A 13,956-nucleotide genomic window follows, 5' to 3' on the forward strand; every position below is an offset into this window, starting at 1 on the left:
TATTTACCAACATTTTTATGATGCTTGATATCTGTGGTCATAAGATATTTGGCTCAAGTGTTATTTCATATTCAAAGCCCTTAAAGTGCTCTTCCAGCTCATATACCTCATGCCTGGGTCACATTTTATACCATACTCCTGCTCTTACAGGTCCCTCTGTGTTGGCTGTGCTCAACTTCTAGCATGGGCCACTTCAGGGTGAGCCTAGGACTTCATATGCTAATCAAAGGGAACCTTCTTTGGGCTTCTTCTTTTCAGTGGTCTGCTTCTCACTCTCTAGATGGACAGGGAAGTAGAGAGATGCTGTTCATGTTGATATTGGCTTCATGAACAACTAACGAGTCACATTCTATTCCACTCCACTGAATTCCCACAAAGCCAGCCAATGGAGGCATCCAGTAACTCTTTACCTCTGTCACCTGCCCCATCGGAAGGGAATGAGTTAATGGTACTCTTCTGCATGGGCCTGATGGAGGAAAAGCTCATTGAAGAGATGAAAAGAAAGGGCACAGCCTCATGTGCCACAGCTCTATGTATGGGAGTTGAGAGGGGTACCACTTCTTTTGGGTGGGAATGGGGTCTAAAGGATAAGAAGGGTCCTTCTTACAGAGCCTCCCTGTCTCTGTCCTCTGTAGAAGGAACTCATTCTTCCCAACAATTTTCTTAACTCTATTTATAGCAGGCACTTAGACACTGCTTTTGCTAAACTTCTTTGACTCCTTACTTGGCCCCAAAGGTCCCTAAGGAAGAATAAAGAAAACCTGACACCTCTACCTTCACTTTGTATCCATCTCAGTTATATTGAGTCAGTCTTGTGATATACTCTGCATATTGATTGCTCAAGGGATGCCTGCTGAAGAACTATGGTACTTAACCTCTCCATCTTCCTGCATGGCACAAGGCACAGACAGTAGCTGAGGCATCTTACTGATCCTTTTTACAATGCCTTATTAGAGACACACCCACCCAAGTCAGTTTAGACTATAGGAGCAATAGAATTTTGCAGACATAATGCCCCATGATAAGATCATCATTTCAAAGGGACTGGCTTCTTATGGAACTGATGATAGTGGTAATTTTGGAACTACCCTGGAAACCATACTTGAAATCTTGCTCAACTAGCCTACCCTTGGACCAAGACTGCTTAGTGCATGTAGCTCTGCCGTTTTCCCCCATTCTCCCTCTATGTAAAGGTAAGGCTCATGTTAATACCTTGAAGGTTGATGTATGTATTTTTTTTCATGAGATGATTTCTTTGTGTAGCTGTGCTATACTGGAACTCACTTTGTAGACCAGACTGGCCTCAGACTCAGAGACCTTCCTGTTTCTGTCTGAGTGCTGGGATTAAAGGCATGCAATAGCACACACAGTTCAAAAATATATATTTTAATTGAAATAGGATTACATTGCATTCCCCTCTCCCTCTAGTCCCTTCCATGTACCCTTCTACCAACCCCCCCACCTCAACTCTTGAATTGATAGGCTCTTTTCTTTTGATTTTGTGACATATGTGTGTGTGTATGTATGTGCATATATCTAGAGATAGAACCTGATAAGTCTATTTTCAATTGTGTGTACATGGGTCTCAGTGATGACCACTCTACAGTGGACAACCAGCAAGAGATTTATCCCTGGGAGAGGCGACTTCTCCTTCTCCTCACAGTTGTATAAACAAGACTAGAGTAACGGCAATATGAATGGACATGCTAATCCAGAAGGGAAAATTTTCACAGAGTCAACCAACATCTTAACCCCATCTTTCAGAAACTTCTGTCATTGCCTTCGGCAGGCCCAGGGTTTTAGTTTAAAATGCAGGTGCATGGGACAATACTTGGGTCACCCACAGGAGCCACTTATGCTTCTGCTATAAGTGAGACAAAATTCATTTTAAGTTAACTTTTATTTCTTCTTTTAATTATGTCTTCACTGTCAGGTAAACGTCAAGTGCGTTCTAAACATTAGTTAAGATGAATATATATTCTCTATATATCTACATATCTTGTCCAACAGTTCATTTGTCTTTTTGTTTTATAAATCTATCCACTGGTTCCTTCTTTTTATATCCTCAGATCAGATAAGGTCATTTCTTTCTCCACCTTACATTTAAACCATTGTCCATTTTGAATTTCTTTTTATTTCATGGTAAGAAGTGATATGACTTTATCTTCCCTCCCAGATAATTCATTGTCTCAGCAGCCCATTTCCAGTGATGAGTCTTTCTCTCTGTCTCTGCTAACAAACATAATTACTGAAAGAATAATCTTTCTCTCTTCAAAGGATTTCTTTGCCATCACATCCCTCCTCCCAAGTCTAACAAACCCTCTCCGGATTTAAACAAGAAAATAGAAATCTGACTTCTCTCATGAACAGTGATATCACATTCCCTTGTCTTACCTCTTCTGATCCTTCCTCATAATTCCACATGTAAGAAACTGGATGAGTGAATGAATGAAGCAAGCAAAGAAACAAGGAGCGTGTGTAAAGGAAGATAATTAAGTCTGCCTGTACCATGATGCTAAGAAAGGGAGAAAATGCAGGGAGATGAAGAAGATTATTATAAAATAAAATAAAATAATTTAAGCATCAGACTTTTGTTGAGGTTTGCATCTCTGTTTTTCTTGCTAATTTTGAGAGAGACAGACAGAGAGAGAGAGAGAGAGAGAGAAGAAAGAAGTAAGGGAGGGGAGATGTGTCTATTTCTTGTCTTTTCAAAACATGGAATTAAAATTGACATTTCATGAATAAGTAAAGTAATTGCATCTTTCTCAGGATGCAGAGATTTCTTGTTTATCTGGTGAATTCTCTAAATCACTGAAATCATTTTAACTTCTTCAGTAGTTACTTGAAGACATACATTAACCTTTGGTTCGGCTCCCGCTTCTGTACAGATAGGGAAATATATTCCTACATGTCAGGTTCCTCTTGCTGAAAACTATGTATCTAGCTCAGTAGAAGCAGAAACTGTTTGCTATGCGGGGCTGTGGGAATTAGTTGGAAACTCTGGTGTTTTGGGGTCAGTTGTAACTTTTGCAAAGTTCCCCAGTCTTGACCAGTTGACCTTACACAAGTCAGTCCAGCCAAGTGGCATGTCTTGGTGCCTGCCCCAGTCCTGCTCTGACACAGATGGAACCCTCAGCTGAAGAGACTGAGAAATACCATTCCCAGAGAACACCCAGTCAGCTCCTCCCATTTACTGTTATCCTCCATTTGAAGCTGTCCCTGGGGTTTTATATGCAGCTAATGGTTACTGAAGGAAGAGAGACCTTTTCTTTAATGGTCTAGACACTGGCAATCTATCAGCCATACTTCTCTTAAGTAACCCTAATGAAAGTCATTGGTTCTTAAAAACAACAACAACAATAACAACAACAACCAATATGAAAGCAGAAGAACAGGCAGAGAGAGGTAAGAGTACTGGAGGACCTAGGAAGGGATAGGAGAGGTTAATGAGAGATGAGCATGAGTAAAATACACATTATACATAGATGAAAATGTCTTAATAAACCATACATACACATATATATGTGTATGTATATATATATATATATATATATGTAAAGATTTTTTTTAAAAAACTGCTCAAGCTGTTGTTGTAATCTGCTCGAGATGCTATGAAAAACAATAAGTAAACTAATAAATAAATAAATAAATAAATAAACTAGTAAGCTTATAAACAAGAGAAACTTCTTTTCCATAGCTGGGGACCTGGGAAGTCCAAAGTCATCTATAACAGTTCTACATAGAAAGGCTTTATCCCTGGCTTATGGACAACACCTTGCTGCTGTGTCTTCACACGGGGTTTTTATCCTGAGGTCCTTCACCCTACTCCTAATGTGACTCTTTCCATAATTACCCCTTAAAGGGTTCTAGTTCCTATTACCATGACCTTTTAGGGGTAAGATGTCAACATATGCATTTTTGAGAAGACACAGACATCTACTCTCTGTCTTTCTCTTCTGCTTATTTATCTCCATGAATTCACCTCCTTCTCACAAGCAACACTCTGTCATTACATCCTAAAGTCCCTGGATGCCTTGACACTTCCCTACCCTAACCTGGAGTTCGGGTATTCAAGATACAGACCATCCTGGCAGGAGTTTTACTCCAGCTATGAACTTGTTGCCTCAAAAACAACGTGTGCCTCTAAAACGTGGTATAGGAACAGATAGAAGACATAGCCCCATACCCAAAGAAAGAACTAGACAGAAAAAAAGTGTAACACACTAAAAGTAAGGTCAACACACACAGTAAAGTCTATGGGAGCTGAAGAGTTAGGATGGCTGTGCTGTCTGAGTCTGCATTAACCACTGTGTGGATCTGGTGTCACACTGATGACTTCAAGGAAAATCTGGACATGCTGGATCTCTCAGTGAAGCATTAGCTCCTTAAAGTTTATATTCTGATGACAGGAAAGGGCTATTCAGTTTGTATTTTCACACAACATTATTTTGTGTTTCATCCACAACATTATTGTCACATCTCTCTGTGGTATGTCTGCCTGTGCTGCAGAAAAAGGAAAATGAATGTTCTTACCTTTTAATATTCTCTATTTTCCCTAAGATGAACCTCATCCTTGGAAGATGAGGATGGTACCAGGACCTCACTAGAAATTCAGAATTTTAAAATTTATCCCGATATCTCATGTTAGTTTTCTTTTCTCTGTATGGATGAGAGACACAGGGTTTCCATAGTATTCACACAAAGCTTAAGAGCTTGATTTATTTCTTCAATTTAAAGAAAAAGTCAAGTCTCTATCCAAGTGCAGGTAGACTGGGTAAGATGGGTGTATGGGAAACATTTATGTTAGGGTAGCTTGAGAAGTTTCTGAAACAGTGTGAGGCCTTAGCAGCATGATGTAATTTCTCCCCACCCCCAGCCACCTACATTTCTCAGGATCCACCCTGTGCCATGGACCACCTGCATGTCTGTAGAATCCATGTAGGGCTCAGATGAGCTAAATTTCTCAATTTTGAGTTATTTCTAACAATGTTATATATTAGATAAACTATCTAGGATGACAGTTGATTTTTGTCCTTTAAAAGCCTTAGCGTGCCGCATGTACTGATGCTCTTCTGCAACTGTGGCAACCATGATGTGGAGGCGTGATGAGCAGGAGGCCGAGGTCGTTTTCAGCTATGTTGTAACTCAAGGCTAGCCTGGGTCACATGAAATTCAGCCTCGAGAAACAAAAAGATCACAATATAAGACTAACAACAAATCCACAACAAAAGCCTTCTACTCCCATGTAAGATAATTTTTACCTGGAGGGCAACATAGAATTCAATATCTGACCTAGTGCAATGGTGTCAACAGTAGTGTTTGGTGTATTTCCTGAATGTTCTATACTGAAGTTAACTTCAAAAAAAAGACCTTCATTTCCAGAAACTTCTAATGCAAGGTTATTCTTTTGTTCAGCAAGTATTCACGCCTACTCTATGCTGAGAATTGGACTCTTGGGAGAGATCAGTAAAGAAAAATAGACATAAATTCATAGATTTTCCTTGGCAGAGATAGCTGGATAGAAGAGCCAATAAAAACAAAAATCAAGATGACTCAGTGGGAAAAGGCACTTTCTGCCAACCCTAATGACCTCTGCCCTATCCCTAGGACCCACATGGTTGGAGGAGGCACTTTGTCTCTATTCCTCCATATATGCATATAAAATTACATGTGTATTAGAATCAGTCAGCTAGGACTAGAAAGAATGAGGTCAGTGCTTTGAGAGTCAGAGGACCAAGAAACAAGGGATTTCCAGGCATTGTCTGTAGTGGGCAGCGCAGGCTTTGGTGAGGAGGGGATATTGAACAAAAGTGCCCAGCAGGAACATCCAGGACAGTCCCAAGGGAGGGATTTTCCTGGCACATTCAGGAAGAGGAAGGAGGTGGAATAGCTGGAGTAGATAGTATAAAGAAGCAGGGTGGTGAGGTGTGAAGTGTGTGGAGGGAAACAGGGCAACTGGGATCTCTTTCCTTTTAGAATCATATTGTCAGCTGGGTGGAACAAATCAGGGTGAAAGAAACAAGGCCAGCTAGACCTGTATCCTAATCACACACACATGCATACACAAACACTCACACAAATACACACACACACACACACACACACACACACAGAGGGGGATGGAGAAGAGAAAGGGGAGGGGTAGCCAGAGAGGGAGAGAGAGAGGAAGAGAAAGAGAAAGAGAAAGAGAAAGAGGGAGGTGGCAACCCAGGGTGGAGATCAGTACAAGGTCTGGACATAGTCTGCATTTTAACAGATTCCTAACAGCTTATATATAGAGTATGACACAATTTATGAACAGGGAGAGAGTACAGCAGAAAGATATAGATTGAAATTTTTCTGCTCTATCTAGAATGTATGGAAAATATACAAAAGCAGAAAGAGTGATATAGGAAGAAGGAGGGATAGAGGGTGAAGAGGAACAATACGGAGGTAAATACAAGCTGAATGCACAGTATGTGTGCGTGAAGATGCCACAGTAGAACTACTACTTTGGACACTCAGTATACGTGAATTAGAAGGTTAGTGCAGGATCAAACACCTGGAAAAGAATCAGTACAAAAAGCCATGAATTCACCGTTGGTCTTTGGCCCCAAGGCAGCTTCATTTTAACCAATCTTCTAAGCCCCCAAGAATACAGTTAATTCAAAAGGAAAACAAATCTTGCAAAGACTTAGTTTATCCCTGTAGAGCCAAGCAGACCTAAAATGATGGTCATCTCTTCCTGTGAGAGTCTGGATAGAATTGGCATGCATATGTGAGTGAGTGTGTGTGTGTGTGTGTGTGTGTGTGTGTGTGTGTGTGTGTAGGGGATGGGGTCTTGTTAATTCTTAATCTTAAAAATTCTAAGTTAATGGCCTGATTAAAATGCACCCAGGTTTTGTTGATAAACAGTCCTAACAGCAGTGATATATGTATAGTTATTTCAGCAACAGATGACACATAAATCCAGCCGATCTCTCCACATCTACTTGTAAAAGGTGTTGCTGCGGATTTATTCCAACTTAATATCATCAACATTTGTCAAACCATGTCACCTTGGGCCCTTTACTCCTTGATTTGTTAGTTATTTTTAAATAAAGTAGTAATAGTCTCACTTATAGGGCTGTATAGTTAATATGCTAGACATTTTTCTTGAATTTACTGCCTCACCGGGTCCACATTGGAGCTGAATTTCAAATTTGGACTGTTGTAACTTTACATCTCATGCTGATGACATCGGCCATGGGCACCTGGGGGTACCTAAACTGTATCAGTCCAATGTCAATGATTTGGCAACACTCATCGCAGGAGTGTTTATCCATCTCTGCCAATGTACAGGCAGATAGGTCATAATCCTAAGCAGGTGCAGTATTCCATTGGAAAGATGCCTGCTTTTATTTTATAAGATGAATTCTAAAATGTATATCATTTCTCAAGAAACACACTTTTATTGGACACGATGGCTCATGCCTATAATTCTAAAATACAAAAGGTTAAGGCAGGAAAAATATAGGGAGTTCAAAGCCAGCCTGGGCCACATAGTGAGTTGTAGTCAACCTGGGCTACAGAATTAGATATTGTCTCAAAAAGTAAAAGTGTGTGTGTGTGTGTGTGTGTGTGTGTGTGTGTACACCAAGAGATACATTTTAGATAATAATTCAAAAATACAATGTGTGAATGCAGTAATTCTTTCCTCACATCCATTAACAAGAAAGAAATATATCCACCCAAGGTCTTCTAGAAGAAAGCTGGTAACAGCTTTATAATACCCAAAGTGAAAACAAGCTGAATGGCTTTCAACTTGAGGATACATTAACAAACAACAGCATTTTCATACCATGAAACAGCCATGGCAACCAAAAGAACAAACTACAACAATACATGTAAATAATAGAGATATAGCTCATAGGCGTTGTTGACTAAAGGAAGCGAAACATTCAAAAGCACATCCTTCAAAGAACTTGAAGTTGGGTGGGAAGGGAAGGGGGATAGATCTGGGGGGAGTTAGAGACGAAGGAGGGGGAGAGATGAACAAAACACCCTGGGTCATGTTGTTGTTGTTGTTTTAAGATTTATGTATTTATTTTATGTGTGTGAGTACACTGTTGCTCTCTTTAGTGACAGCAGAAGAGGGGAGAGGGCATCGGATCCCATTACAGATGGTTGCGAGCCACCATGTGGTTGCTGGGAATTGAACTCAGGACTTCTGGAAGAGCAGTCAGTGCTCTTAACCACTGAGCCGCCTCTCCAGCCCTTCAAAACACCCTGTTGAAGGAAGTTTTTAATGAATTTATTTTAGGAAAGTACATACTTTTTTTATTCCATTTACACTTCCCAGAAATGGGCAAAATTAAGTTAAAGTCATAAAGATTTGTAAAGAAATAAATTTGTCTGGACGGTGGGAATGCTGAAGTCTTGATTCTGTCTTCTGCCTTCTGAAGAAGTAAATCATCACTCATTTATCTGATGAGAATTCACTGTGATTGTGCTGGGTTTACCAAGGTATGCAGTAAGCTGGAAAACACTTACGGAGCCCCAAACTTATAGTCTGGTTACAATTTCACCATGCACACCAATGTGCAAAAGAAGAACATCATTGGTTACTGGAAGCTTCTCCTCTATCATTGACCTGAAGGGAGGTTTCAAATTGGTGCATGCTCAGTAAAAGGGAAGGCCTCACCCCATCTATATTCAGGAGATTCTCTGCAAGTGTCAATCCCGACCACAGCGGAGGTGCTGCTAGTACTGATGCAACTGCCCGAAAAAGGCCAGTTTCCAGATTATAGTTTTGCCAAGATTATGGCTTGATAACGGTGCCCTAGTGGGAAACTGAGAACGCTGGGGTCAATGTAAGTACAGCTTTGCCACTGGCAGGTTGTGAGGACCCCAGGCAGGTTACAACCCTTCAAGACCACGGTTCAGCAGAAATAATCCAATGACCTCTGTCATGCCTGGAGTGTCTTCTAAAAGTGTAATAGTGATCAAGAACTATAGGAAGCTGCCAGCCCAATGCAAGGAACAGAGTAAGCTTTTATAAATATTACCTTCCTTCTTCCTCCTTTTCCTGAACGAGAAAAGTTATGTATATAAATAGGGTGATTATATTGGAAATCCAAGCCAGAATGAAAGAGAACCTCTTAATGATTTGAAACAGGGCTGTTTTCAAAATGTTCTCAGGTGGATGGATTTTTCTAGGACTCTGGGAATGAGGCTCTGACTAGGATCCACGTTATAGCTTTGTAGCCTAAATACAGGTAAACACTGTGATTATGTTTGGGTGGGCCTTTGGGCCTTTTCACTGTGTAGGGGCCAAAGCCAAGTGACTCTCTGAGAAGACAAGGGCATTGATTTTGATAACAGTAAATTTAGAAGCAAAGTCTTCCCTCCTTATTCAATCAATGAATTCTGAGTTACATGAGTATTTTGATAGTGGTGAACTTTTAGGACTAAAAATCAGAAACAATTTCTCCTAACCCCTTTCAGATATTACTTTAGAAAGTAACCTGTCTGGGTTGAGGCTAGGCTTACAGACATCTGTGCATTTCTAAAGACCAAGGTATATCCTGAGGAACACACACACACACACCTCTTTGAGAAGCTTACAAAGGGCCAAATTCCAAATTCTACAATGGAGTTCAGGTACAAATTATATGAAAATGTAACCCAGTACCTTTGCTAGAGCCTGGTTAGTAGTTAAAAAAAAATCTATAAAATTTCCATTAGAACTTGACAACAGTATCATTTTACATAACTGGCCCATGCATGGACCCACTGACTTTTAAACTTTGTTGTAAATTGAGATTTTCCAGGTTTTCTGGAGTTGGGAATTAATTTGCTTCTCCCTGGGTTACTAGAAATATATGTAAAATGCCTGTGTTCTTATTATATTAAATTCCTACCTAGTATTGCTTACTTCAAATTGTGCCGTTATTAATGATGAGAGATAGACACTCTTATTTCCTGAAGAAATCCATCAAATAAAAATGGGAAGAACAAGGCCTCAGAGGTAGTGTGGAGGTCTGATCAGTAGCATCGTGAGAGAATTTGGTCAAACTATAGTTTGAATAGTCTCATGGGGGAAACAACATCCATGCATCTCTGTTTACAGTAGAAACCAAAGGACTCTGCTCTTCATCTTCCCTCTAGAGCATCCATGGGTATCCCCATGTGATTCTCCTCCAGACCATCCCTCTGAAGGGAACACACGGCACACGGCACACTTGAGAGTTATTTATCTCTCTGGATGCATCAACAGAACAAATGACATCAACCTAATCTCTCAGTCAGGGGATTGCTGACTTTATGCTTGCTATGGCTCTACAAGAAGGTGGTCTAGCTATTTTCCAAATCCATCCATTTAGCCTTCCTCAATGCACAACGTTGTTCATTGCTCAACAAATTACCTTTTGTGCAACTTAGACAACTCCAGGTCCTATTGCTTGCAATCAAAAATGCCTAAGTGTTCTATAGACTTGTCTCAAAATACAATATCCCCACCAGTTGATAAACTGGATGCTGGTAGAGAAAGATCCTGGGAATTAAACAAACTCTAGAGATCCTATAATCTGACTTTTCCCATCTGCCACTCTCTGTGGGGCAGGGAGAAGACACAATTTGATTACACTAGAAACTGTGAATATTGTATCATAAAGGTTAACTGAGTCAACTTCCTCAGTGGAAGGTGTTTGAGAGTTGATGGATTGTGTTGATGTTAGACAAAGAGGCACAATGTGACTTGTTGGAGCTTGCCCAGTAGGCTAGGCAGGCTAGCCAGTGAACCCCAGGGCTCTGCCTGTCTTTATTTCCCTGGGTCTGAGATTACAATGCATGTCTAAGAACAGAGCTCAGGTCATACTTGCAAGGCAAATGCTTTATTGAGCTCATCACCTCTGAAGCCCTCAAGGCTATTTTAAAGAATAGAAATCGATATGCTTTCCACCACCATTGGCTTTTTCTGGACACTAGAATCTCTCCTAGTCAGAAATGTTTGTAACGATTACATATACTAAGGAAAGAAAGCAAACACTGTACACATGGTATAAAATGTATGTAGAGATTCAGCGTTCAAACCCACTCCCACCTCACCTCGCAAGGACTCACGGACCAGCTGCTGAGGAAGCTGGCAGCTTGAAGCTCCTTCAGAGATTGCCTCCACTGTAGATTCCCTTCACCCAAAGTCCAGTCCTCCACAGAGAGGCCACATCTACCGAGTGACTGATTGTGGTGCAGGAAATATTCTTGGCTTTCTCTTCCACGCTTGATCAGTTTTATACAGGATTTATCAGCTCTAGGGATCCCCAAGAGACCATCTCAGGTTGGCCTGTCTTTCTTCCTTCTTTGCCTTCTTTGTTCAAGCTGTTGGCATTAAGGATATCTTAAACTCAGAATATAATTTCAGAGGAACACTGCCAGCTGCACAGTATTTCGCCTTCTACCTTTGACATGTCTAAGAATATTACAAGTCGTCTGCCCACCCCACCCCCATTTTTGACAGGTAGGAGAACTCAAGCTCCAAGAGGTAAGGAAATTGCCTGTGTGTAAACATCAGGTGACAGATCAGGGATTAAAATCTAGTTCAGATTGACTGCAAAGATTCAATCTCCTGGGAAATTATTAATGCATCTCCTTCTGGCTTGAGCAATAATCTCACCCAAAGTGAGCAGCTGGGCTCTGTGCTCTGGACCAGGTCAGAGTCACAGGGTCCACATCTCCATTTTGGTCAGTTCGGATGGAAGTTTTCATTCCTTTGTCTTTTATTTCTGGGTGTTCATCTCTACTTCTGGAAGCACTGCCTATTGTCTTAGCCTAAAAATAGAAAGTGCCCGCTTTTACACATTTTCAAAAAAAAAAAATTTCAATGTAATTATTTTAAAATAGGCCCTGAAATTTTGTTTTCTCTCTATTGGCAACCATGGTTGCCATGGAATTCAAGTAATAGATTGTGATGTTTAACACTGAATTAATTACTACTTCTCACTCCTAGGGAACATCTAATTATACATATTCATGCCGGGCAGGGTTTGATTTTTAGAGAGAGAGAGAGAGAGAGAGAGAGAGAGAGAGAGAGAGAGACAGACAGACAGACAGAGAGAGAGAGTACTTTTACTGTATGAGGCATGCAGGGGAAGGGAATGTGGTCTTTAGAAGTACTTCTCCTTGTACTTCTGTCTTTTCAGTGTTCCTCCTAGATCTACACTTGTGCAGCCTGACTGTCTTTTATCAAGGGTGTCCTCCCCCACCTGATAGCAATTCTGTTCTGTTACTTTTTTCCCTTAACACTGAAAGGAAATCAAGTACAGCTATCTTCTACATGTCCTTCCTCAGCCCCGAGGTCGCAAATGCCACTAGGCTGTAAAGTATTCCTAGAAAAATCGTCTACCTTGTAGAATCAATCAAATTGGAATAATGTTATCTATAAGTGGAGTTGATGCAAAGAGTCCATTGGGTGTCTGTGTATGGTGTGGTGGCGGGGGGGGGGGGGTTGTTGCATGCACAGAAGTGTTTAGATGTGTATCTCCATCTCCCTACCCCCCATACACATGCAAAGGTCCGAGCAGGATGTAGGGTGTTTTCCTTTATCATTCTCTGCCTTGTTACTTTGAGACAGGGTCTCTCACTGAAAGAGAAGCATGCATTTTTGGCTAAGCTGGATGGTCAGGAAGTACTCTGGATCTACCTATCTCCAACCCCCACTGCTTGGTTATAGAGGTATGTAGTCATGCCTGGCTTTTTATATGGGTACTGGGGATTTGAGAACAGACCCTCATGTTTACAGCACAAGCACTTTTACACGCCGAGTCATCTCTTCAGCCCCACGTTAGGCTTTATGTAAACTTGGTGGGCATCTCTCATATATTAATGTAGAAGATGGAGGTCTTATCAAGATACAGATTCTAACTCAATAAGTTAGGGACAGATACCCCTTTCCCCAGGTTATGAGTTACTGACAACCTCCCATCTCAAAGCAATACTGGAATAATGAGAATTTAGATAATACTTGTGTGCATGTGTGCATGCATATGTGTGTGTGTGTGTGTGTAAGTACGTTTGTGTGCATGTGTGTAAAATGCACGTGAAGCTATTAGTATCAGTCCTTAACTATTCCTTATGGTATACCCTGTGGACAGAAGGGCACAGAACTTCACACCTATTAGCCAAATACAGGAACTGAGGCCCAGTCAAACAATCCTATGACAGCGAGATGAATCCGGTGGGCTTCTCTGCTGCTTTTTGTAGCCTCACCCTGTGAAGCTTCTATTTTTCTCTTGTGTGGGCTGTTACAATCCCTGCTGTTACTAATGGGAGTTACCCAAGCGTGTGTTGGGGGGAAAAGAACAGAGATCCTGTAGTGTTTTTATATACTCAACTAATAAAGCAATTTAATGTTTTGCTGAAAAGAAACTATTTCTTGACACGGACAGTATGATATGGAAAAATTTGTGCTTTTTGATCCACTTATCAACTGACTATTTCTTAAACATTGAATCCGGGGTGTTCATTTGAAAAGAAAGCTGTGTCTCAGACCCTTAGGAGACCTGAGTGGTTGGAACTGTATAAAACGACACAGTGCATTTAAGATCGGGAGGTAGCCCCGGCTGGAATGAGCTAGGATTCTTACAAAACAGAAGTCGACAGCATTTCAGATGTGGGTAGGCGGTGTTTGTTTTATTTATACTCTTTTCATTTAAAGGTGGTGGGAAAATGCCTTTTATTTGACAAAGGATGTTTCTGCATCCCTCGTGGGTTAGGAAGAGTGCTTCTTTCCACTGACTTCTACTGCAAACATTGGCAAGACCATTTCCCATTTTCCAAGCCTCCTGGCTTCTTTCCTGAAACTTCTGGGCCCTTCTGGCTTGCCCTTTTTAACTTATTCATTTTCTGTTGTTCTTTGGTACCCCATTACCCTACCATTTCCTTAGCTGTTGACAGCCTGGCTCTGGGCTCTGTCACTTGCACACCTCCTTGTGACATGGT

The 13,956-nt window shown here is 40.9% G+C and overlaps 1 protein-coding gene across 4 annotated transcripts in view; it reads left to right on the top strand.

The window, feature by feature from the left end:
* Cpne4 (copine 4) overlaps positions 1 to 13,956 on the top strand; it is a 457,007-nt gene that overhangs the window by 205,734 nt on the left and 237,317 nt on the right. The window lies entirely within an intron of this gene.

This window comes from Arvicanthis niloticus, chromosome 21 (assembly GCF_011762505.2).
Source record: "Arvicanthis niloticus isolate mArvNil1 chromosome 21, mArvNil1.pat.X, whole genome shotgun sequence".
NCBI lineage: Eukaryota > Metazoa > Chordata > Mammalia > Rodentia > Muridae > Arvicanthis > Arvicanthis niloticus.